This window comes from Hesperophylax consimilis, chromosome 18 (genome assembly GCF_061612785.1).
Source record: "Hesperophylax consimilis isolate HC1 chromosome 18, BYU_Hcon_1.0, whole genome shotgun sequence".
In the NCBI taxonomy this organism is placed as follows: Eukaryota; Metazoa; Arthropoda; class Insecta; order Trichoptera; family Limnephilidae; genus Hesperophylax; species Hesperophylax consimilis.
The window spans coordinates 15153498-15180967 of record NC_142853.1 but is presented as its reverse complement, the minus strand read 5'-3'; the positions used below and the strand labels follow the sequence as shown (position 1 = coordinate 15180967).

At 32.8% G+C, this 27470-nt stretch overlaps 1 protein-coding gene across 6 annotated transcripts in view; it reads right to left on the bottom strand.

Moving 5' to 3' along the window:
- The window catches only part of LOC149415420 (uncharacterized protein CG43867), a 766937-nt gene that overhangs the window by 590779 nt on the left and 148688 nt on the right, over positions 1–27470 (bottom strand). For 5 of the 6 annotated variants that reach the window (XM_089642596.1, XM_089642600.1, XM_089642599.1 and 2 more), the window contains exon 2: positions 23672–23709. The exons of the other annotated variant lie outside the window; for it this stretch is intronic. The gene's annotated coding sequence lies outside the window, so the exon portion shown is untranslated. The remainder of the gene's footprint in view (positions 1–23671; positions 23710–27470) is intronic. 6 annotated transcript variants of the gene reach the window in all.

Below are 27470 nucleotides of genomic sequence, written 5' to 3'. Positions count from 1 at the left end.
GAAAAGTACTCATTTTCTCCGTGTGTAGAGGACAATATAATACTACAATGTATGGCTATTATTAGTACGGAGGTTCGAATAGAAGGATAACGGCCATCCTCCGTACAGCATCCCAAAAGATCACATAAGGTGATGATTCGAACAGATATTTGAAAAAATTGATCGTTACATTTATTTTTACCGAAATGCCACTGACTTTTTCTCCCGTAAAAATATAACGTAGTTAGAATACTGAAAAGGTACCTACCAGAACAATGTTTTCGATCAATACTAACACAATAAATATTATAAGTGAAAGTGATCAGGTAGGTACTTTAATAACAAGTAATATTTTACATTTATTTTAAAGTTGAAAAGAATTATCCAGGAGAGATGTTAAGTTAGTTGCAAATAAGTATAACAAGTTGAAACTCTGACTGGCTAAAACTTTTTTTATATTTATGGCGGTAAAAATCCGTTTTTTTATCTTAGTTTAAAAGTTTGCCGCTTTGGAGATTCAAAATAACCGACTGTCTCTTTCAAAGTATCTTTTGTGACACATGGGTATACGTATGAATCTTTATGGGTACCTACGAAGATACTTAAAACCACTCGTTAAAGTAGGCAAACTCTAAGCTTTATGTATTCAGGTAGTACTGTACTTATGTGCTTAGAATTGGGTCATAGGAAGAAGACTTTGAGACAGATTATTTATTTTAGGTAATAATAAAATAATATATTCATGATTACGACGCCATTAGCTTAAAATAGTAAGATCTCATGGTCCAACGATTTGTAACATGAAAATTGGTGAATATATATTTTTATTTTTATTTATTTATTTATTTATATATAATTTGTACATTTATTTATAACAATTACAGGTAATAAAGCCTAAGACGTTATAATTGTACCATTTATGCAGTGTATATGCAATGCCAAAAATCTCGCAAATGCGCTATAGGACACAAAAAATAAATCTAATTTCTTATCTACCGCATTCAAAAAGCACGTAGCTCTCCCCACAGGTGAGTTCATTAATAAATTAGTGCGGCTTGCTCTACTATATAGAAGATTGTGATGACGTCCTCGAGAGTGAGACTCTGGTACAAAAAAATTTAATTGGGCCAGTATCTTATTATTAGATAAGTAACCGTTTATTAGTTGGAAAAAATATTTAAGCAAAGCAATACCTCTACGTGTCTCTAGGGAGTGGTAATTGGTCATGCCTAATATATAAATCGATGGGTAAAGCCAAGGGTAACGTCCATAGAGCCGCGAGAATAAAAACCTTAAAAAAATTTTATGGACTCTTTCAATGCGTAAAGTGTATGTTAATTCATGTGGAGCCCAGATGATCGAGTTTGATTCTAGTACACTTAGGACTAGTGTGTTATATAATAACGTCAGTGTTTTTGTGTTACGAAACGGATATGAGTTTCTAATTACGAAGCCGAGAAGCCTGTATCCTCTGCTTATTAAATCATCGATGTGTTGGTGAAAGGTTAGTTTGCTGTCGTAAATAACTCCTAGATCTTTGATTTGATTTAGGTGTTGGAGAATAATTTCATTGATTGTATATTCAAATACATGCGGTTTCTTTGATCTTGTATACGAGACGATATTGCACTTGGGTGTACTGAAGTTCAAGCCATTTATTTTGGCCCAGTTTGAGACGCAGTCAATGTCACGTTGAAGGAGAATACAGTCAAGATGGTTTTTTATTGAACGATATAGTTTCAAGTCATCTGCAAATAGTAAATACAGCGAATGTGTGATGACTGAACCAATATCGTTGATAAAAATCAGAAACAGAAGTGGTCCAAGGATAGACCCCTGAGGAACTCCAGAAAAAACTGTGAATTCCAAAGAACTGGAACCCTTATAATAAACAAACTGTCTACGATTTCAAAAATATGAAGCAAAAAAACAGAGTAGTCTTTTGGAAAAACCAAATGAAGCTAGCTTATTTAGAAGAATGTCGATGTCAACCTTGTCGAATGCTTTTTCCAGGTCGAAATAAGCAACATCCACCTGTCCCCGATTGTCGAGAGTTTGTGATAAGAAATCTGAGATGCATAAGAGGTTTGATGTTACTGACATCTGGGGTCTAAAACCATATTGACGGTCATCAAGAATTGGATTAACGTGATTAAGTATATATTTATGTAGAATTTTCTCGAATATTTTCATGATGGAACATAGAACGGCAACTGGTCGATAATTCCGGATATCGCGTTTGTCTCCCTTCTTGTAGATAGGGGTTATTTTAGTTAATCTCCAGATGTCTGGGAGAATCCCGTTTTTTAGGCAAACATTGAAGAGATGACATAATGGTGGTATTAAAAGGTCGGAACAACCCTTTAGTATAAATGTTGGATTTTTGTCATACAATCAATTGAATAAATATGTTAAAACTAAAAACAGAATAAATTTAACAGAAAGCAACAGTACTACTATATTTGTGAATTTATAGAAAGCAGAAAATCTGTGTGCTAAATAAGAAAAATTATTCAAACGATAGGCTTTATCATTGTCAAAAAATTGTATTATTTTAGATCTATTATTAGTAGGCGTCTGAAGGCACAACTATTTACTGCTGCAAACATAATTTTAATCGTGAATTAGGGAGTTTTAAAATGTTCACTTAAGTGTCAACAAATAAGACAGGACGCCATATTATTTATATCATTATTTTTTTTAATATCTTGAACGAGGTCGGGAAGTAAATTTATTGAGATAAGAAATTATGAGTTATTTAAATAGATTCTAGTAACGCGACAGGAAATCCTAAACATGTCATTAATCACAAGTAAAGTGCACCAATGCTTAACTATACACAAAGAAGAAAACATTAGACGAGTTCAATTATTAAAATTTTGGTCAACAAGCTTTATTTTTATGAAGTCTGAGTTAGAAATGTATTTATTTAGTAAGTAGGTACTTATCTTACCTAGAATAGTGATGTAAAATATTATAGAACATTAAGTACATACGGATTTTTGTCCGAAATGATACCGAATATGAACTGCCCCGTTGGTGATGTGTTAATCTTTTCACCGGGACCAGACGCCATCTTGGTAGCTGACTGCGTTTTCCACTTACGCGGGAAATAGTTTGCGGAAACTGGTTTTTCCCTCCGCAACAGAAGACAAATTCGCCGGAGGTGAAATACGACAAGCCGAGCGGGAAAGGGAAAATATCACTATTTGAAAGTAATTTGACCGATCCTCGGGTAAACGGTGGCCAACTAGGCATTTAATTTTCCGAGTATAATTTATTCTGGAGTGTTATAAAAATGATATCCTGCGAATCGACATTAGACCAAGGAATTGTAATTTATTAGTTAAGTGCAACCTGTGCCCACCTAAATATTCCATAATAAACTCGATATCGAGATAATAAATTTACTAAAATTTGTCATCCTTCATCTAGCTCACAATAAGAAATATAAGCAATTCGTAAGAGGTAACTTTATCAGAATTTTGACTCAATCCAGAATAACTTTATTGAGTAAAACCTCAAATTGTAATATTGAAATATTGAAGACAATATTAGTGATTTCTAAACGAAAATCTGAAACAGAAAAATCAGAAAAGGAAACGGTCACATCTGGGACTTGGTAGAGCACTGTCACGGAAAGACAAGGGTCCTGGGTTCGAGTCCCAGATGTGACCGTTTCCTTTTCTGATTTTTCTGTTTCAGATTTTCGTTTAGAAATCACTAATATTGTCTTCAATATTTTACTTAAAAAAATGTTTAGGTACCGAAAAATATTTTTCGGCGGGATTCTAAGGTGTTGAAATCAAGCATTTCTGTTAAGAACAAGGTTTGATACAAGAATGATAGAATGGATAGTATGCATATTCGCTCATATATGTACTTACAGGTAACGCATGAAGCTTGTGACAGACCACGCTATAAGCGCGCTATACTCTCGTGGTTTGGCCTATTTCAACATATCGCTCGCCATACATTCCCATTGCGATTAAATGGCGAGCGATATGATGAAATTGGCCAAACCATGACGAGTATAGCGTAATTGATAGCCCCATAAACCTATTTGTACCATTTATATTTATAGAATATGGTTTTGTTCAGAAGGAGCCCAAATAATGGAGCTGTATTCCAGGAAACTGCGAACAAGTGCTTCACAAATTCTACGTATTGCGATTTCATTAATGAATTATCTCGCATTACGGATATCTGAGCAAATCAAGCATTTTATTGGCGCGAGAGACAATATCTGATTTGTGGAATTTGAAAGGTATTCGACTATTTAGGTACTTGACACTCAATTATTTAAGATCATTAAATGACATCAATCGCTTTTATAAATAAATAAACTAATACTAAAATGGTATTTATATATTACATTACATAAAAGCAAAGTTAGCTATAAAGATGTCTCCATTTTTATATGAACACTGTAGCGCTGTTAAACGATTGTTCAAAGTGTTTACTGAATCGAAGTATATCGTTTTATAGTCTACAAAAGATTAAATATTTTATATGTTAGGTGAATCAACTCCTGCTTAATTTGCTCCACAATTTTTCATCGTGTTTCACGTCAAAAATTTGCTACGTCATAAACCATCATGTATAGTTTGTGTCATAAAATAAAGAGGAACGGGGAGTGTTCTGCGGAAGATAAGGGCCACAGCGGGAAATGACGAACGGTTGACTAAGAGGAAATGACGAAGGATGAAAGGGAAGAACAATTAAAATGTCAGTCAACCTTAAAGTTTTTAAGTGACAATATGTCTTCAAGAAAAATATGATTTAAACTCTCCTAAAGAAAGATAGTAGAGAATAATGCCAATGGGTGAATAAACTCAAAATTTACACTGAACACGCTTTATTTAGATTACTTGCCATTTCGTTCGATTTCACTAGGAACAATGAATACATACCCACTTTTTAAAAAAATGTGCTTTATTTTACATCGATAAACAACCATTTATCCTACATTAATGGTTGTTTATCAGTTGTGTAAATTTTAAAACACGTTTATTAGTAAGACCCAGAATACATATTGTATTTTAAAGATGGCTTACTGCCATCGATTTAAAAATGCGGGTTTAACTAAAATAATGGATATATCATAGAATAATACAACGTTTTCAGTTCGCAATGAAGGAATTGTAACACACTGAAACTGAGCTTTACCAAGCGTCCCTCGATTTGAATATTATCAACATTGAAGCAAATAGGGGTAAGTGGGGAGAGAGGGGATGATTAGCATTCGATTAATTAGGCATACAAAATATACACCGTTCACCTACGGGGAAAATAATAATTCTCTCAATACGGAGAATTGTCAAACAACATATATTTTTTAATACTTGGACAAAGTTGAAAGATTTATGCATTGCTAAAATGGAACATTTTCAACGCAAGAGATTTAAACAAATGTGTAATGTGTAAATGTGATACGAAAATTTTCTATCTATATAAACAAAAATGTTCAAAATTATAAATCTCCGAAAGTTCTTCGCCGATTGTTTTGAAATTTTGACACGTTGCATGCGAATACGAGTGTGTTTTTATAATATAGAAACGTTTATAATATAATATTTTAATATTTGAAACTGTTATTTCGTGGTGGAATTCCATTATAAATATATATAAAGAAAACAATTTTAAACTTTTTTCCACTTGTTTTTATTTGACCGTGACCGGTTTCAGGCTGTTAGGGCCATCTTCTTATCTTATCTTCATCTTTTTATAATATAATACGAGTGTTTTTTTATAATAAGATAGGTTAAAACAAGATTTAAAAAAAAACAGCGCCTTCTGTTAGACGTAAAAGCAAAACGCGCTATTGTTTTTCTATCTCCACAGACAGACTGAGCCACAAAGCGTGGCGAAGTACAGCTAGTCATATTTAAATATTGATTGAAATAAATAAATATCAAGGCTAAAAATTTACCATAAAAGCACTTTTTGTAAAATTTCAAGACTCTAATAATGCCATCATCCGATTGGGCGTCCTTTTGAGGCGGGATGAGAAAGCGTGTTTTGTAAATCTTTTCAAATAAATTATCTAAGAATAACATTGAGAAGAAAAATTTGGGCGCTTAGAAAAAAATAACGTTTGAAAAGCACTATTATTTCTATATATTCCTTTCCAGTAGAACCAATATTGAACACTTAGCAGTGAAAGAATCTACTCAAACGATACAATATTATTAAGTTGGTGGGGGGAAATATCTTTCGATGTGGTTTCATTATCGGATGGTTTAATCAATACGACAACAAAGGTTTAATTGTTTGCGCAAAGAAAGGAATGATGGAAAAGCGTTAATGGAAGGAATTAGCCACAACAAGGCGGGCATTTCACGGGAGTGTTTCAATCAGATTAAGAAGAGAATTCCTGATAAATTCAGAGGAATTTAGAGAAGATATATATTTTGAAAGACAATGAATAGATGAAAATTTTTTTACGGGGTAATAAGACGCAAATTATACCCGATAGCCAATCGACTGTCGATTGGCCCAGTGACTATGACATACCCAAATTGAAAAACGTTGTAAGACTGAAAGCAAACATTGGCTCGGCAAGATTTGAAGCTTTTGAAATGTGGTACAAAAAGCGCATCCTCAAAATGACACGCTGAAAAATATATAGATAATCTGGTGACCTAAGAGTGGTGAGTTCCATGCTGTTGACTATGTTGAAGTTCTTCATGGAGTTGCTAAGAATAGTAAATTAAAAGTTCTGCTTTTCTCGACCGTTGGGCATGATCTGTCTGTATATGTTTATGTTTGTTTGTGCGTTTCGTTTCCGGTTCAGGGTGGTGGCCGTTTGAAATGAATAAGGAAAGATTATTTTTTCTAACGAGAAATCTTCGGGTTTATTTAAACTTTCTCATTCATATTTTTTCAATGTTATGGTACCTACCTGCCTGAAAAAGTTAAAAAAATAAATATCATTGAGATAGTAACGTTTCTTTTGAAAAATTGTATAATTCCATTTTTTTTAAATATATTGTGTTTAATTAAGTAGATGAGTATTTAAGTACCTACTTATAAATCTTTTTATGATTTCAGTGGAAATTTTGTTTTTAATTTATTAAAAAAAAAAAGAAAATTAGATACATACTTTTTTTGACGCTAAATCCACTGTTTAGATAGTAGTACAAGATAACGAAGATTCGAATTAAATGTATGTAGCTTTTGGTCCTGACAAGATCCTAGCAAAATAGAATGGTCTATTCCGTTACAAAATAATAATTCCACCACGGAGAGGTAGTAACTAAAGTCTGACTGACATATACCGCAAGTTCACTTCACCTCCACTCGGTCCTCGTGGCTTTGAAGTAGGTACTGTACTCGGGGTTTAATTTACCAGAAAATCGAGTGCACATTCAAATGTGGGGACCTTTATTTTCCACTTTATTGTTTATACCTCAGTAAGGGCGCCTTTATTCAAAACCTTAAAACAATCTGCGGGGATAAGCTGTAAATAGCAGAGAGCGTTAATGAGTCAAGGAAATGGTTGGATAAAAGAGAAATCACATTGTCTATGGAAATTAAAAAAAACATTGTGCGCTCTCAGCTGCGGTGAACGGATTACTTCAAATGCCCACGAATGATAAAATGATAATAAAAAGAGACACAGAAAAGAAATACTGTACGCACGACTTTCTTTGTTTAGATAAATTAGTTTTTGAAGCAAATGCATCTTCCTCAATGCTAACTCAATAAAAACACAGATAACCAAATGTTCTTATCTCAGAGTACCAACTCTTATTTTTTTAAACTAATTTACGACTACACCGATAATTTTATGTAAACAAATTATACATATAATATAATAGGCACTCCATTTTTTTTACTTTACCAATATTGAAATAATATGTTTGTTAACAAGTTTCTAAGGATAATTTCGGCTTAAAATTTTACGGGTTTGTTTATTCTTTGGAAATGTTATTCTAGCTAGGGAAAACAAATAAAAAGCAAAGGATAGTAAATCACGTTTTTTAATGATGACGTTTATTAGCCGGCGAGTCCCTTTTCGAGAATCATAAAAAATATACACAGTTGGTACATAAGCTGAGGGATATTCTAGTAATTACAGGAAGAAATAAATTTAAAACTTTATGTCTCTACAGACGTAAAAACAGACAAAAGTAACTCGGTTGTAATCAAACAATCTCGCTAGAGCATTGACATAAAAACAAAAGTTAGTAACAAACAAAAAAAATAACGTCAGCTAAAGAAGAAATATTTTGCATCAAATCTCTTACTAATTCAAAGTGCAGCATTTCATCTTTTATGGTTCTTCGAAGACAATTATTGTAAAAATCTTTGTTGAAATATTATTTTCAAAAATAATTGTACACTTGTTTAAAAAATTTTATCAAAAATACTCATTTCAGTTGGCTGTGCGACACGCGTAACTATGGTTCAATTAATTCGTATTTGCTTTGAATTAAAGTGTAATTTTCAAAATTGGAACTGATTGTGTGAAGAATTCAGATAAGCGATAAAGTACCTACCGATAAAATATATTATTTCAACAAAAAATGTTATTTAAGTTAGAACTGATTTGCCAGGAATTCAGAATATCCAATTATTTTTTACGCTAGTACAATACTTATTTTAATACTTATTATAATAATAATTTTAAAAAATTACACATAAATTATAAAATAATACAGTGAGAAAATAAATAATTAATTAGTTAATTATTATTGTAATTTTTGAAACAAGCCTATGGCTTATTTTCACGAATTTGTTTTTGTACTAAAAATAATTATATATCAATATGTTTGTTACTCATTTAACTGTGGGGAATAATAAAATATTATTATTGTTTCTATTATGGGGCTGACAGATGACGCTATAATCATCATGGCTTGGTCTATTTCAGCATATCCCCCACTATAAAATCTCAATGGGAATGTATGGTGAGCGATATGCTGAAATAGGCCTAGCCACGAGAATATAGCGTGGCCTTTCACAGGCTTTATAGATGTTAATTTACATTGGACGCCTGTCACTTCACGTATTATAAGAACACACATCACATACATGAGTTAATAATCTGAAATCTAAAATGTTAACTCGTAATAAAAGGTATCTACTATAAAACTACCATCATCAGAGCAGACTATACAAATATTTCACCAGTGGAGAGAAAACCGAAAATTATTTTTTTCAATACTTCTATGGTTCATTTTAATCACTAGGTACCCGCAGCAAATAAAATCTATTTCATAAAAATACATATCCGAAAACAGTAGAAACATACATACATAATGATATCAGCCAATAAAAATATGCGTTAAAATAATTAAGATAATGTTGGTAGTTCATAGTCGAAGTATGTTAGAGTTAAATATGACCGAAGGTTATAGGGACGAATCAGCTCAGTGATAGAGCAAAGTCCTGGCAAGGCTGAGGTCCTGTGTTCATTTCCTAGATGCGGCGGATTCTTTTTCGGTTTCAAATACTCGTCTGAGAGTCGAAAAATATTGTCTTCAATGATTAAAGAAGATAATCTTCGGCAAGCTTTGTTTATTTTTATTTACGAACGTATATCTGAAAATCAACCAATGAACGGTAAAGGAAAAACTACGATATACAAATATATTTTAAGACAGAAACAATAAAACCGTTTTGCTCGCACGACTGAGTGCTCGATTGTTCCTAAAATAGGCATCCACATTTCCACATTTATACATCCACACAAGTGTTTTAAGCTAAAAAGAAAATAAAACAACTAGAGGGAATACACTGATCTATTGATTATGTTATATGTCGGAGTTTTCTCAGCTTGAAAGGTTTTTTATTTGTGTCAAATTCAATTGAGAAGTATGTAAAAGAAGGTAAGTTTCAAACTTGAATAACCCTTAAAAAAATAATCACAAAGAGTAGTAATAAGGAAACAGGAAATCGAATCAGGGAGCTTTCGCATCCGTTGAGTATTGAAGCTCCCTTAGAGCTTACGTACCGGGGTAGACGCCAGACATCGCACTGCAGCGAAAATTTTACAAATATTTACTCGAGACAGAGGAGGAAAAGTAAAATAACTTATCAACCCACGAAGCAACAAATGAAAATCAACGATATTTGTCTGTTATTTGTATTTTAATGTTGGGAAAAGTTTTTACCTAAATTTCTAAAATTAAGGAAACAGGATAAATTTTCTTCAACTTATAAAATGCGATAATTTATAAATATCATGATCAACCGGTTGGTAGCGTGGTTATTGGTTCCTATTCGGGCGTTGCGGATTCGATCATCTACTAATTTAGTCGTCCATCATTGCACAAGCCACATTTTCCACTTATAAATCCACTTTCATTATTCTGAGATTATTTGTGATCCAGATTTTTTTAGAAACAATACTATTAAAATAACAAAAATACTTTTATTAATCACTGCGGTTCAAATGCAAGATTCTTGCAATGGTGCAAATACGACAATTGTAATTTATTAAGAAAATTGTGTTTGTTTTATTCCTCTGACCGCCATTTTAGCCCTTCATCGCCCCCTTAAAGCCTTTTACCACCCCTCCCATTTCCCTCGATGCCACCACCGCCCCCTTGAAGCCTTTTACCACCCCCCCACTTACCCTCGAAGCCATCACCACCCATCCTACAAATACTAAATTTTATTATTCAAAAATGTTAATTAATTATTTCATAAGAATTTTATTTTAAAAACATTAACTAATCAATCGCCAGTCATTGTAATTTATTGTCTATATGTCCTTATTTATCTATTATTAATAATATCCATTATATGTTTTTCCTGACGAAGAGATCATTAGTTTCGAAACATGAAGATCATTTTGATTAAGTAGTACACAAATTTATATATTTTCTTTAAATTATGTATGTAATCCAAAAAAGTATACATTTTTGTTAGTCAATATACGCTTCCGAAAGAAAAAAAATATATATTTACATAATTTCGTTAAGAATGTACAATATTTTTAATGACGACGACAAATTTACTGAAGCATTTTAAAAATAAGGAATTCCGAAATAATGTTTTTTTAATAAGATTGTGAAAATATTAAAAATTACTTTTTACATTTTCATATAATTCTAACAGAATAAGTCCGAGCCCGTGATTCTGTAAAATATACATTACGATGTTCTAATTAAAATTGTATCAGTGGACTCGTGCTTTTGATTCTACACGGAACAAATCTTAGCGAGAAAAAATAATCATATTTTATTTTTAATGAGGCTGCTACTCAATGTGATATGTTTAAAGTGGAACAAGACAATCGTGTAGGAGGATCGTTAAATAAAAACGGGCGTCTACAAGAAACCGTTGAATGTTTTTACGCAAATTAGTGATTATTTTGTAGGATATTCCGACATCTGCAATATTCAAGAAAAATAATTCGGCTAGATCGAAAAACACCAATACATTTATTGAGTGTCGCGGTAGTTATATTCTTGCATATAAATTTGTTTTTTTAATGAATTCGAATATAACTCGAAACCAAACATGCTTGAATCCGTAGAATATACACTACATTCAAGAGTTTCACTGACCACAGTCGCATTCTATTGCATCATATTTCTAGAGTTTCTTTTTTGGTAAAGAAGATACGAGCTTATACGGGTGGGAATTGACAGAACACAAAAAATTCAACGAAATTACAATTGGTTATGATTAACATATCTACTTTGTAGGTAATTAATTACATGTTTTGGTTTTTTGAGTTAGCGGTGATTTTAATGTTAATGTCTGGAATGAGTCTAGGTCCCCTCTCAAGTCGTTAAGTAGGTTTTTAGCTACTGCTTTTTTAATAAAATTTTATAACTTAAAATATTGTAAAACGACTTCCAAAAATAAGCATGTTTGTTTACAACATGCTAATGATTTAATAAGAAAGAACATTATATGGTCAAATTAATTAATGGATTGCTTGAAAATCCATGAATAGAGCATATCAGAAAGCCAATATCAGTACGTTAATAGAATAAGTGGTGGATGTTATTTTAAACAGTCAGTTAAAATATACTGAAAAGCAAATATCCAATTCAGTTCAATTTAGTTTTGCGCGGTCAGTTTAGCGAAGGGAGTTTGAGACAAAAGTGCAGTAAAGCAGATGCGGCCCTCCCGAGGTCTGGGGTCTCCAATAACCAGCTGGCAATAACCAATAACCAGTAACCACCCGCCAATAACCGGCATGAAGTCGCCAATAACCCGAATGGAGTCGCCAATAACCCACAACTTGCGGCGAGCAGCGAGCGATGTCCTTACAAAGGATCGAGAATAATATTGGAAGACTTCAGAAAAAAATTGTTCTGAATTACGAAACAAACTCAATTTATCTAAATTATCAGAAAGGCTAAAAATAATTGATCTCATTTTATTGTATAAAATTATTAATTCTATGTTCGACTGCCCTGACATTACAAGTGTGTTGTGACTGCACGTACCTCCCAAACATACTAGATGCAATATTTTATTTCACAACTATAACTTCGTATTCTATTCCATTATAGAGAGGATACATGGGCTGGGCAGTGAGTTTATGGATGTCGCTGATATTTTCGTTCTAAATCTTGTCAAAAACAAATCAAAATTAGTTCAGCATTTTTAGTTCTTGTAAATAAGGAGTAGGTAATCATAATTTAGGCATAATATGCTTAAATAAGTATTCACAATCTAAAAATATATATATATATGTTTAAATTTTATTACACATACATACATTTCAATTAAATCATTTAATTTAATTAGTGTGATAATAACTGTATTTTTAGCTATATTTTTTTTGTAATATTTTATTTATTTATTTTATACTGTTGTTTTAAATTTATTTTATGATCTTTATGTAAAAGCCCAGTAAGTAAAGCGATGATAAATTAAACAAAAAAAAACAAATTTGCCTTGGAAGCGCTGCCGTAAAACAGTAAGCACATAAATTAATTCATAATTTTTTATGATATAATAATAATTATTTGTATAGCTATCAACCAATTCGCTTATATTATGGCAAGGAATTTGGGTGATCAAATCAAATCAATAGTATATGCAAAAATCTCAAGTTTGTAGCTGTAAATTTTTCTTGTGTTATGTAATTGACTGAGCGTAGCGAAGTCCTGCTTCTCGAGCCCTTTGCGTTTCGTCTATCTGTAATTGTTTGTGTGTTCCGTGTTCAGTCCTGTCAAGATGGTAGCTGTGATGATTAATACCTATTTACGCTGACAGAATTTGCATGAGCGTTACGAGCTGCCAAATTGAAATAATACGTGAGGTCTATTGTTTACAGAACTACTAGCGTAAATAAAATATAAGCATATATGAACAGGAAAATTAACTGTATTAATAACCATATCTGAAGTAGAGCCTGCAGCAGGCTATTGATAAGAATCGCTTTCTCGGGACTCTGGAAATGCTTCATTCCGTCAGAATTAATTGCAATAATTCGACATGAATTTTACAGTTCTTAGGCTGCTGTGGTTATTTTTTAAATATAATTTTAGATTAACTAGAGACCTCCACGGTATCATACCTCCGCCATCTCTATTCCATCGACATTCATACAAACTGACTTCCCCGCGCTGAAACGGTTGAAATGGCTGAAATGCCTGAAACGGTCGCCGGTCCATTATTTATTGCAAATTGTATGGCTGTGAAATGCATCTCGAAGTCTCGGAGTAGGTATTTCGATATTTGCAAATCCAGGCAATGTGGAGTGCATCTATGGACAAGATGGGCGTGCTATAAAACGTACGAGAATACACTTAAAAATTTGAGGAACGTATAAATTCGCACAAAAAAGTTATTTCAGTTTGGATTTTAGAGCTACTGAAGTAACAAGCAATTCTAAAAATAGATGTTGCAATGGTGTTTCTGATTAGCTTACTTTTAAAATGTGCATCATAGAAAATACGAACTATATATACAAAAAAACCGAATTGACAAAGCACTTTTCTTCTGGAGATTGCGTATTGTCCTCATGAACAATAGAGAAGTTCCGTAGAAAAATTTGTTTTTCCATACAAAAAAAATCCAACTTTTTACCTGGAAACTACCTTTAAACGTAAGAATTTCGAAAAAAAAATGATTTACTAAGACTTGTACTAGCACGTAGAATGAATAACCTCCAAGTTAGTGCAATTTACCCCCGAACGCCTTGTACAATATTGCTAAAAAAAAACAGTGTCATATCTAAAAATATACCTATTTTTTTTTAAATTTTTAAGTTTATAATACACACATATAATACATTAATGTGTAGATATTTATCAAAATGAATAAACAGGTGCCTGAACTGCCACATAAATAATTAATTTACAATTTGGAATTCCAGTGAAATTTAAACATGCTTGCGTGAGTAATAAAGATCACGGTCCATAGAAGACCGCATGATGATGAAAACGATTCTGTTGAAACAATTTTATCGCATAAGTAGTGTTTTCAAAAGCATCATAAGAGCTTTTAAAAATAAAATAGTAACAATAAGGATCCTGACCATGGCAAGACTCTAACCCACGATAAATTTCAACATATTTAGTTTTCCTCACCAGCAATTGCAAAATCGTAGAAGTAATAGAACGCCTGAAAACTGAGGACTTATTTCAAAATCATTTAAAGCTGATAGTAAGGAAAATAAACGCCGTAAAGCAAGCAGTGGGGATGGCTTTACGGAGCCGTGGCTGGACTTACGTTAAATGTGGGTGCAGTATTTTCCAAGGGTATATTCGTAGATGCAACTTTCTCTGTAGATGTACCGAATGATAGGGATTATGCTCCGTCGGCAGAACTTGGTAGTTTTTTTAATAGTTTTATCCACTGAATTTATAATTATTGATTTCTAGCTTGGATTCCTAAAAACCAAGGAAAATATATTTTTTAAATAAGACAAGCAAACAAAAAGGCTACAATGCAGAAATTTCGTAATTAAATTGAGAAATGTACATTATACACATCAAAGTTTGAATCATATAAGAAACATGAAGATTAGTAAAAAAAACCTATTATACTAATATTAGTTTCTGAAGGGCACATTAGTTTCGTAAGATTGTCGCTTCAATTGCTGGATTTTAAGCAGTGGCAGCTTATGAATTTTAAATTATTTATTAACGCTCCTTTTAGGGGCTTTTTACATATGAATAGTGACAATTACATTGCCTCATTAACAATATTTTGTAATTGTTCAGTGATAAAATAAAGATGTCCACTGACTCGGTATAATTGTTTCTCTCCATACGTATTCTTGCCTAGGAGGAATACATATGGTAGTTAGTACCAGAATTTCTGCACTGAAATAAATCTCGACATCTAGTATTATCTAGTAGAATCCGAAAGCTTATCAATGCAAGCAATTCTGAACTATCAAATGCATCATTTAGATTTTTTATATAGAAATAATAAGTTGGTAGTGAAAATCCTTCTGTCAGACAATTTAAGCATATTCATTTCGTTTAAAAGAGAGTTGTAGTTCAACAAAATTACAGGAATACCCATTTAATACTTAAAACGTAAGAATTTATTTTGTATATTTTTTATAGCTTGTACATAAATATTGTAATGTGGGTTCGAGACGGGAGAATTGTACTCAACTTAAGTACAATTCGATTACAATTTTAATTGTTTGTTTTGGGTGTACTAGAGTGCTGATATGTTTTTTTTTAAATGGCATTATTGATGTTGTTGTAGTTGAAAATATTTTTTTGTTTTTTTTTTTTAAATCAGTTTTTTGGGTGAAGATTTTCAGGAAATCGGTGCAGTGCACTGCCAAACTTAGTACTCACACTCAAAAGCCACGAGCCACCACTGATTTTAAGAGGTAGATTACATTTATTGTAGAGACATATACATATAATAAAATAAAACAATTCATCCATTCATAAAGCGCAACTTAATTAGATATATTTCATCCAAGCGTACTGAACCGTAGCAGCCTATCCAACATTATACAGTAAATATGCTTACAAAATCTATTCAGAGGTACCAACCCTTCTTCTTTTGTGTAATCTCGATAGTGGTGTCTACATAATACGCAACATAATTTAAAAAAAAAACTTCTTCGTGAGCCTTCTGGCGTCCGGCTTAAAAAATAGGAAATATTAAATTTCTCGCAAATTAAGAGTAGTAAAATTAACAGCAAAAATATTTAAATAACTAATTAACAAATACATACCACCTTCTCACGAAGGTAAATTTGTCAAAAGCGGTTGGCTTTGTGCATGATGCATATAACACTGCATTGTTTCATTACAAAATATGTTACTGATTTCAGAGGTAATTGTTAAGGTTTATTTGTTTTGATACATTTTTAAATAATTTCATGTAGTTATTTATGTTTATTGCGGTATCAGGATTGGTGTTTTTTTATAATTGCATTACGTTAGTAGGTCATTTTCTGCCGCTAGGGGTCGAAAATGGCAGTGATACAAGTACATTTGAGGTAGTTGATGGTTTAGTACCCTTTTCCTTGCCGTAAAATGGAAGATTAATTAATACTTGTATCACTGCCATTTTCTGCCGCTAGGGGTCGAAAATGGCAGTGATACAAGTACATTTGAGGTAGTTGATGGTTTAGTACCCTTTTCCTTGCCGTAAAATGGAAGATTAATTAATAATTGAGGGATAAATGTGGGTTAAGTCGTTTTTCGTCGTCAGCATATTTGGGATAACCTTGAATTATTGAACTGAATTTTTACTAAGATTTAGAATTTTGTGACCTGATTCCTTTCTCAAGGATGTATTGGGTGGCCAAGATAACAGATATTTAAAGGGTATTACTGCTATAGTATTAATGTACTTAGTGCCTATAACCGTGTTGGACACCCCGCACGACAATGGAATAAAAACGTTATTCTGTTTTAAATATTAGAGAAGTATCTAACCATACAGCTACTGTATTTTAATCTTTATGTACCCACTTTGAAACACTATTGTATGGAATAGTTAATAATAATATATAATAGTTAAAACTGGTTTAGAAATAATTTTTCACCCTTTACTTACCCCGCAACACATATTTAATAGGTACGCTTAATACTAAATCCTCCAGTGCTTGCTCTGTGGACTTAGAGATTATTCTCCCCTTCCCCCTCTCCGTGCCATCCACCAGGCCGTATCGCTAAGTGTATTTTAAGTGCTACAGATATAAACTATTGTTCCCGACACACGAGTGCATAAGGATAAATGCACGCTGGTAAAAATGGATAAAGAAAACTCAAAAGGCTACAATCGATATCCGCTAGATTTAAGTAGAACGGTTATTTGAAAACTTACAATGGAAAAAGATTATCTAATGGATCATAAAAAAGACGTAGAAAAATTCAATGCTTCGAGTTTACATTAGATTTTAAGCCAACTTAAAACATGTTATCGAAATGGTAACTGGCGCAGCGTACGTAGGTACGTTTATTATCTATTTTGTTCATGGGTTTATTTTCCGTCTACTAGCTGTATAATTATTTGATTAAAAAGACAAAAACTTAGTTTGCATCAATTGATTTTTATGTACACAATCTAGTGTTCGTGAACAATGTTCACTTCTTCAGGAGTAAATGAAAAGATTAAACATAGGTTACCTTTGGACAGGGATGGTAGAAAAAGAGAGAGGGGGAGGGGGGAGTTTATTACAATTAGGAAGTACAATGTTGTTAGAAGGGAAATCCGGTTGAGTGGGAAAATATTTAAAAGATGGTTTATAATTTTTGCTATTGTTTATTAATTACATCTGCGTTCATGTTATTGTTTTATAAACTACCCAAATATACTGAGAATGAGCACAAAGAAGATCTATATAAATGTGTATCTTTAGTTTGCATTTGCTCCTAAAGAAGTGAACATTGTTCACAAAACATTTAGATTGTGTGAATAAAAATAAAGGGATGTAAACACTTTTCTTGTCTTTTTTACCGTTGTAAGAATTTTTTTTGGATTTTTTTATGTCAAGTATTATGTTTGCATGATTGGTTAATGTGCAGTAACCTATTTATTTAATACATAAAAACGTTGTTTACTAATTAATAATAAACCACCCTTTAATGAACAAAATTTTAAATAAAATAAATTAATTCTTAGCAGAATTTTCAGAGACAAGTATATTCTGTAGGTTTTAAAAACTTGTAAGATGTATTAATCCTTTTAAGTAGTGAAACTAAATTTAACTACTGTATACCTACAGTAGTAAAACTACAATTTTGTTTGTGTTATTATGTGCAGCTTATCGGATCATCAAAATAAAAATATAGAAAACGATCGATTAAATTTTAAACTGTTTAGTTTTTAAAAAAGGAACACTAACTTTTCAAAATTCTAAATTCAAACATTTATGAAATCATATCTAACGGAGGCAGTGGCGTAGCGACAGACTGAGCAGTCTCTCGCGGAACAATCCAATTCTCACTCGGTACCTTAACATTAGAAACATTATTTCGTCTGCAGAGCTACACCATTTGTAACTACGCTCCTTGAAATGGATTTAGCAATGTTAAGTTAACCATCTAACTAGCCAGGTACTGTCTAGCTTCCTCTATCCAATTGTTTTCACCTCCCACTTCGTATAGCCTCAAAACATACCCCGAATGGGAATATCATAATCCCATTGGCTACGGTTATTTGTGACCCTCGTGAGGTATTTATTATTTACATAAAAAATGATGATTGACCCCAGACCGTGTGTGTGTCGCTACGCCACTGAATAAAGGACCCACCTATTTTTATTATCTGAATGTGTCCCAGCTTTATATTTTATTTATAAATTCTCATTTCTACTGGTGCCTTACATTTTATTTTAAAGCCCTCGTAAAAATAAAAGAGCCCGACAAAGTAAAGGCTTATCGAATAAAACAAAATGATTTGAGCAAACAAACGGATTTATGTAAGCAAGAAATCTCACATGGACTGCTTTCAAATAGGTCTTTTAGCTGGCCGCCAGCGAAGAAAGATCTATGGGAGATATGTTATATTTGGCACTTCTTCAACGGAGACCGAGTGTATATATTTTTTAAAACTATTTTGGGGATCTGGTGAGGAGGCACGGAATGAAAGACGTGTCGTGAAGGTCAGAGTGTTTATTTGATGAGTCAGGTAGCTGTGATGAGATGACGTTGGACAGATGTAGTATTCTCCGGATGCTGGCTGTGATGGCTGGTCAAGCGCGGGTCTGTGAGTCGACGCCGGGCGCTGGTGACCGGACTCGTTGTATGTCAGGCACTGGCGATCTTGGCAATCAGTACTCCAGTGCTGACGGGAAGGCCGAAGGTACGGTGGACCTTTTAGGCGGTTGAACGGGAACTGAGTAGACCAGTGAGGATGCTGCGTGTCCTCGTGGTGGTCATGGTGAGTGGATGAAGCGCTGGTCAGAGACGCTGGAACCAGGGCGCTGTAATCCACGTAGCGTTGGCCAGGAACGGCGATCTGGGCCAAAACGCTATGATGATATCCCTATGGAGTCCATGATGAGAGCCGGGAAGAATTTCCTTCGCGTAAGTGAGGTGCGCGGATTATCACTCGTTGAGCACCTTGTTAACTGATGGCAGATTGATGACTGACTGACTTCTTCATGCTGTCGATTTTAAAAGGTGAAGAAGCTTCTGGAACAATTTGGTTGCTATGTAGAATTTTCCAAACAAATAAATAAAAGAACATCCAAGAAGTTTGTTTGGAACAATCGAGACTTCTAGAATTTCGTTCGAATGAAGTAGTTGCGTACCACTACACTATAAATATGCAGTTTACATAATTAATAATAACTAGAGGAGGACTTGCAATGAAAATTATCAACAAAATCATTTCTCACGATCAATGATTGTTATAATGACTGTCAGATTTTTCGGAGACTAACCACCCACACTCAAAAACTAACTACACACAACATTCATTTTTCGGAAGGACATGCACAGAATACAATGATATATTTTCAGACGTCGATATTTTCCGTTTGTCTTTAGTTTAGTTTACTAAATGCATATTGGAGAAAATTAAATTAAATTGTTAATTAAGTACCGTCTCCCCCTGTTGTGCATAATATATCTCAGTTATTTTCATAATAGTTTTTTCACTAAGGCGATGCATTACGTCGTGTAATATATTAAATTGAGCTGATATCAATAACAACACTTACGTAGATGGCGATAAGGTTTAAATTCCCGCTTAACACCATCCGCCTGTTTTGATTTATGCAAGAAAAAAACATGGCCAAAAAGTGCCTTTTATTTTATTTTGTGGATATTCAGGCATAAATATTTAATTTTTTTCCGATCATTTTATAAATAACTTAATTTGCCACATTACACAATAAAATCATAACCGAAAATGGGTTCGCAAGTAGGAGATTTTGAACTTTAAAGCAGTTTTCATAGGCCTTTACATTATTTTTTCTGGGCTTATAAAAAGACTTATAAAAAAAAATACTCGATTATTTCAAAGGTCAAGATGTATTCTACTCGCAGTATTTAATTAAAGCATCTGAAACATTTCTAGGACCAAATTTTCAAGCCAAAAACACATGATTTTGCATTACTACGTATGGCATCGTCTTAATGTGTGTAAGCTATCTTCATAAGGGTTATTTTCATAAAGGTCTTTATTTTTTTTTTTTTTTTCTGTAAATAACATGATTTTTTTATGTGGAAACTTCAATGGTTAATGCAACATGTAATTATTTATATAAAATTGTAAAACAGTTTGTCTCCCCAATAAACTAAAAAATGAAAAAAAATAGAGACACTACAATCCATATGGATGAAAGTTTTGTAGTTGGTTTTGTTTTCCATTGTCAACGATTTTATGGAATATTTTGGCTTGAAGTGAATGCCCTTTATTGCTGCCACCTCAAATCTTGGCCTACAAACATAAAATGGATTTGTTAAAAACTGATTTGCAATGTTAGTGACAATGTAACAATGTAAGTGAAACAACAATGTTACAATGTTTTCAGATTATAAAAAATATGATTTAAACTTAAAAACACTCGAGGATCGAAGAAGGCCAAGTGACCTCAGCGTCTTTATCAAAAATGTAAATTCGGAGCACGACTGTTATGAACTCATGAGTTTAGTTAACATAAGAGTACCTACTCTACACACAAGGAATAAGGAATTTTTCATGTCACCATTCACGAACAAATTATAAAGCAAACTCGTCAATTGCTAGACTACACGACAAATTCGATGAATACCCATCAAAACACTTTTTTCATGTCTCAAAATATTTTCTAATATTTTTTTTATTATATGTTATAATAAAACAAATATAAAACTTTTTTCCACTTTAATTTTATTGACCGTAACCGGTTTCAGCGCGTTACAGCCATCTTCAGACTGGTACAAAATATTCTTAGTCTACGGTTTATATACATAACAAATGGGGGAGGGAGAGGGGTGGTCTACAAGGGTTTATGATCAATTATATTAATGACATTTGTTACTAAGTCGTTTTAGACTGTCGAATTTCTAATTATTTTGGTATTTCCAGTAGGCTGATTACCTTGGGTTTGTAGCTGACTTCAATATTGTTCAGGGAAAAACCTTACAAGTAATATTTTTTTTTTTTTTTTTTTAAAAAGAAAGACAAACATTCCCAGGTTATGAATAACCCAACAATGTTTGAAAATCTCCTACTACCACCATAGAAAGCCGAAAATGTTGCTTGTGTTGTGATGGAGGACTTGACTTATATGAATTATAATTTATTGTCAAATCGTTATTATGATGTATGGGATTTTTGTTTACATAATATTGTTTTTTGAAGGGATATGTTTACATTGGAGTGGGGATGGTCATCACATAAACTAAATACATATTATAATTTCGAAACTCTAAGGAAATAATTCAATTTTTAAATATGTTTTTGAGTATGTAAATATATGTTGATATATATGCATCCTAGTACGCTAAAAAAATCTACTCGTAAACATTTTACTAAATTTACAAATAGATATAAAAAAATATTCCATATTTTTATAATAACTTGTTTAGTAAAAACTTGTAATGTAATATTTGATTTTTGAAGATAATATTAATATTATATTTTCTCAACCGAAAAATATCAAACAGAAAATCTTTTGAACAAAGCCCCGGCAAGGCTGAGGTTAAGGGTCAAGTTCTAGACCGAATCTTTTTCTGTTTGACATTTTTCATTTGAGAGTTGTCAAAATTATCTTCAATGATTACAAACATTCATTGAATATATAACATGTACGTACATAAATATCACTGAACAAGAAGGGGATTGCGTTCATCACATCGCTGCCTCTCAGGCCGCATAATCTTCAGGTCCAGTCCCCATTTGGTATTCAAGTGTTCAACTCAACGAGTGTGAGATCTGTGTACAGAGTCCGACACTCACACAGGTGGCATCTATTGAGTTATGCCGGCCAACCTACCTTAAGAGAGAGAAGAAAGCGACTGTTCTACTATTCTGGGTTTATCATATAGGCTTTGAAGAAGACATGGAACATTTTATCAAATGGGTTTATTAAAATAGGGACGTTATCGCAAGCATTAAATGGATACAATTAAAGAGATTATGTGTTGAAAAAAATGGGTTTTTGACATAGACATATGAATATTAGTAGACCTGCCCTAAGTGATTAAAAGCATATTATCCCCACTCCCCATACCGGTACCATTGGAGCCGGCTGTGCTTGCGTATGGCCTCAAGTGAAATTTGAAAACGTGACGTCATCATTCTTGTGCGAACTATGGTCGAGGCATCATCGGTTCATTTTACGAAATAACACGGCAAAATGTTGACTTGTACTATGAAAACTTGTAAAAATAGATTTGAAAAAGAGAATAAACCCAATTGTCGTATTACATTCCATATATAAGCATTATTTTACTTTATTTTAAGCATATTCACATCGTATAATATAGATCAGTTTTAGAAACATATACTATCACATCGAGAAACGTCTGGACGCGAAACACAAAGCTGGTTGGTTGCTGGGAAGTAAATTATGAACATTTATAAGTGTCTTAACTAAATACTTAAACGAAATATTCGACTCTGAAAAGGGAACCGAATTTTTTTGCCGAATTTGGACTTCGCAAATTTGTTCATAACGTGGCGAGTAATTTGCGCTCCCATGTAAAAATGTCTATTCATTCAATAGCAGATTTTACTTTTAAGAAGTAAATGGTGATATTATAATGCGAGATGCCTATTTACTGTCAGATTGATTTATTGACGAATCACAGTCAGCCTTACTCCCTTCGTTCTTCAACAGTTGATTTTACCCCTCGCCATTATCTTCTCGTCTATTAATTCCTATGTCTGTGGTTTTTGACATGTTTTTATGGTTCCATGATAAATCAACACATCGACAATTCAACACACAGTTAAAAAGTGATATAAAGCCATTAGAAACGATGAAATTTTTTTCAACCTAACCTAACCTAACCTACTTAACCTAGTTAATAAAAAAAATTTCATCACTTTCCATGACTTTAAATAACTTTTTAAAGATGTGATGAATTATCATTTTGATAATTTATCTGGTCACCGTTTTTTTTATCACTTTTCAATATGAAAAGCTGTGCCTTTATCCTAAGGAAAACGAACCAACAAAATAATATAATATTTCATAAATATTCAGTTTGCAACAACGATCTGCGGAAAATGGCCAGTTTGAAAATATATTGAATGCACAATTTTCTTAACAGAAAAACTACACAAAGCCTTCCAAAATGGAGATGTAATGCAAATAAAGTTTAAAACATAATCTGAGATAGGTACTTACATGACATTGGCTTCTATGCTAGATTGCACGCGACAGATCTGAAACAAAAAAGAAACCATAATTAATTATTGTAATTCTATCATTTTCATGTTTAATAACATATAAACATTACGGAGACATTTAAAAGACAAACGAAGAACGTCATAACCCAGGAGAGCAGGAAAGGCATTAGGTGCAATATGTATGTACCTGAAAACCAGTTGAAAATAAAGGTCTTCTCTAGACACTGTGGCTTTTGTGGGCAACGTACAACATAAGTTTATATATTTTAAAAACTCATCAAGACAGTTTTAACACCATTTATATTGGATGCATAAAAGAAAAAAATCGACAGCAAAACTGACTTAAATGCCTATAATGAAAAAAGTGCTATGTTCATTTATTTTACGGCGGTGGTAGTTAATCTTATCCGCAACCTTCGTAATCGAAATCATGGAATGTTAAGCAATGAAATATCGCAAGTCATTTTATAAAGATAATATTTTTCACAGGCGATTTATTTTATCTATCATATCCTTATGGATATATGAAACCGTCAACTTTCGAATGGAAAAAGAATAACGGCCGGTAGAAAAAATAATACGATCGGATTCTGAATTTTGAAACTTTATATTTGTGCCCGAACAAAGAGGAATACTGCAAACAATAGCAGAAAGTAAATGAAAACCAGTAAGCCCCGCAATGGCAGGAATAAGAGCCGCTTAAGCCTTACGTAGGCAAAAAGGCTATAGTCGTAAATTCAAAAGAATGTCATACCGTTGTAATAGTTGGTTTATTCAAGGATGATGTCACGTCGAGATTCTGCTCGAAATAATATTGTCGTAACTGAGAATTAGTTTTACATAATAGAGGTACCAAATACATAATCTGGTGGATTTGATAGAATAGTGGGTTGGATGGAAGGAATAGGTAAATACCAGTAGGTACCTAATGATAGGAACATAAAAGGCGTTTATGGCCAATATTTTAGTGATGATAGCGTTTCGACACAAATGTTCAGCAAAAGCTGAAACTCAAATTAGAATCGGAGAAAACTCGATAGTGTCCTCCAATACAATGGATTTGTTCATATTATGTTATCTTTGGGGATGATGTGTGGAGGGTATTTTGAGGAAAGAAAGGAGTGAACCCAGATCAAAAAGAACGAGTCGTAGAAGCTAAGATACTTTTCTGGAAGGGGATAGTCTCCAACCCGGTCGGCCTAGGTAAACAAATCAACAGTCATCAGGTGCATACAATTCCAAGCCACCAGAAAAGAAGGAGCCTCGGAAATACAACTAATACACGATGTTTAAAATCCTTAGTTTGAAGCAACCTGTCTTCTGTCAATACTCATTCATCTGATTGCTCCATGAGCTATTCAAACAAGTACCTTAACAATTGAGCTTTTATAGATTATTTGTCCTTCCTCTTTCATGTTTCTGCATCATAAATAAGGATCGTAATTATGAAAGTCAGAATTATCGGGAGGTCTTGGTATTGATAGAAGAGCGAAGACAGACACAACATATAATGATGGATAGCTGCATGTAGTAATTACTCCGAAGTATCAAATTAATTGAAACCGGTGGTTCAAAATGGCCCGGCGCGGCATTCTGATTTACTATGAATGGGCAGAATATGGCCATAATTAAAACTTTTAATTTTAAATTCCGTCTACTGTACAAACAAATAAGTTTAATGAATATAAAAAATAGGCATTTAAGATGCAACGGCACAAGATTTACTAAATTTAAAAGGAGAAAAATGGCAGGCAATGCCAGAAATCGGGTCAATGAGGCGAGACCCTTTCAATAATCAGTAGTTTCCCTTTAAATTTATTTTCACTGACCCAAAACATGTCCATATTCGAAGAAATTAATTATGTCCAGGAGTAGTATATTCCTCCCCACCGGTAGAACTATTGGCAAGTTGGTCCTTTAGACAAGAAAACAGAATAATGCAAATGCGATCAACAAGTTCAAATGAGGAGCGTTTTAATAGCAACATTTCTACAAAAACTCTTTTTATTTCGTGATACAGTTTTAAGTGAATAACTAACTACTCGGGGTCAATATTTTCTGATAATCTTTGAATGCAAATTTGATTAACTATTAAGAAAATATAATTAATTTTGTGAAAGACCATCTTTAGTTAAAAATGAATCGTAAATTCCGAAGTTATATATATACAAGAACAAACGAAATACCAATACACTTTACTCTACAATAAAATGATTGCTTTTAATTAAAAAATAAATATTATTTGCCTTATCTTACAAAGTACATATCTACCTACTTAACACTTTCACTTAAAAATAATTATAAAAAAATTAAAATATAATATAATTAAAAAAAAAATTAAATGGAATCAGAAATAAAGTTTATTTTTTATATAACTATGGACCTACTCAGATACATTAAAATAATAATGGCTCTTTTATATTGTGATATTTACCTAGTTATTTCACTTTTGTATAAATGTACGTATGTATGTGTTTTACTTTGTGAAAATATATCATTTTCTATTACACATGTTGCAAGTAAACAATTGATTTTCGAAAAACTGAATTCGCCATTTCGTAATCACCTACATAATATTCCTCTTTGTGAAACGCTCCTCAAACAAGGTAACAGCGTGGATAACTTGGTGAACTACAATAGAGGAGATTTAAAGACGAATGAATGACTGATGTGTGTAAGATATGAACAAGATAAACGACAAGTCCGCAGCTGAATGTGTGAAAAGATATACGAATGCGGATAAAACGGGTGATAAAATTAGCATAATTTTGAAACAATTGCTTAGATCGTCGTTTCTCAGCCTTCTTAGAGTCTCGACTCTTTAAAAGCCGAAAAATAAAGTGAAAAGGATGAGAAAGACTCACACCTCACAACCAATTAAATGAAATATCTGCTGACAAAACTCTTCAACTAGAATTTTTATCTGAAGATTTAGATAAGTTTTGGCTTGCGCGACTGTGTGAATATGGAAGCATAGTAACGGATACTTTGATTAAAACATTGATTTCCTTTGCCACTTATTACTTGGACGAAACAGGTTTAACGTGGCTTTAAAAATTTCAATACAGAAAACGTATATTATCACTTAAAATAATCAAGTGTTTCTAATATATTTCTAGTCTATCCAAGCATAGAAAACCATTTCAGTGAAAAACAAACTCAATTTCGCAATTCAAACATCTTTATTTTTTACTGAACTAGGAAATAGGTATTCGTAACACTTGATTATAACTTAAAATTCATTATTTGGTTTAATTACATATTTTTGACTCAATGCTACCCCCAAGGTTAGATCATTGAAATAAAAGTAAAAATAAACTCTTCTAAAAATACTTGCATTTTGGACAGTACATGAACTTAGAGGTGTGGCTATAAAAATCCCAGTTTCACCGTATCCAAACAATTCCCCGTAAGTGGAGATAGGGAAGCCCCGGCAGATGGCGCCATCTAGCGACAGTCTCCATAAGGTCTCACTGTATCCGTCCTACAGTGGAAGCTAGAGCGTGATTTGTTCATGAATATGCGATGAAGTGAACTACTCGAAGCTCGAAGCTCGAACGTCAAACGCGACTACTTTCAGTGAGATGCATACAACGTCAAAATGGCCGAGTATAATATACTTGGTTTTTGTTTGGTAAAACAAGATTCGCGAGAGATATTTAAGGGAGCAAATAAATATGTAAATGTGTTTAGATTGGAGGCCTGTCTGATATCATTTGGTATGTTAAGAAAAAAATATAATTTTCACGAATATAAAATTATTGATTTGATATTCATGTACATTTTTTAGATTGAAA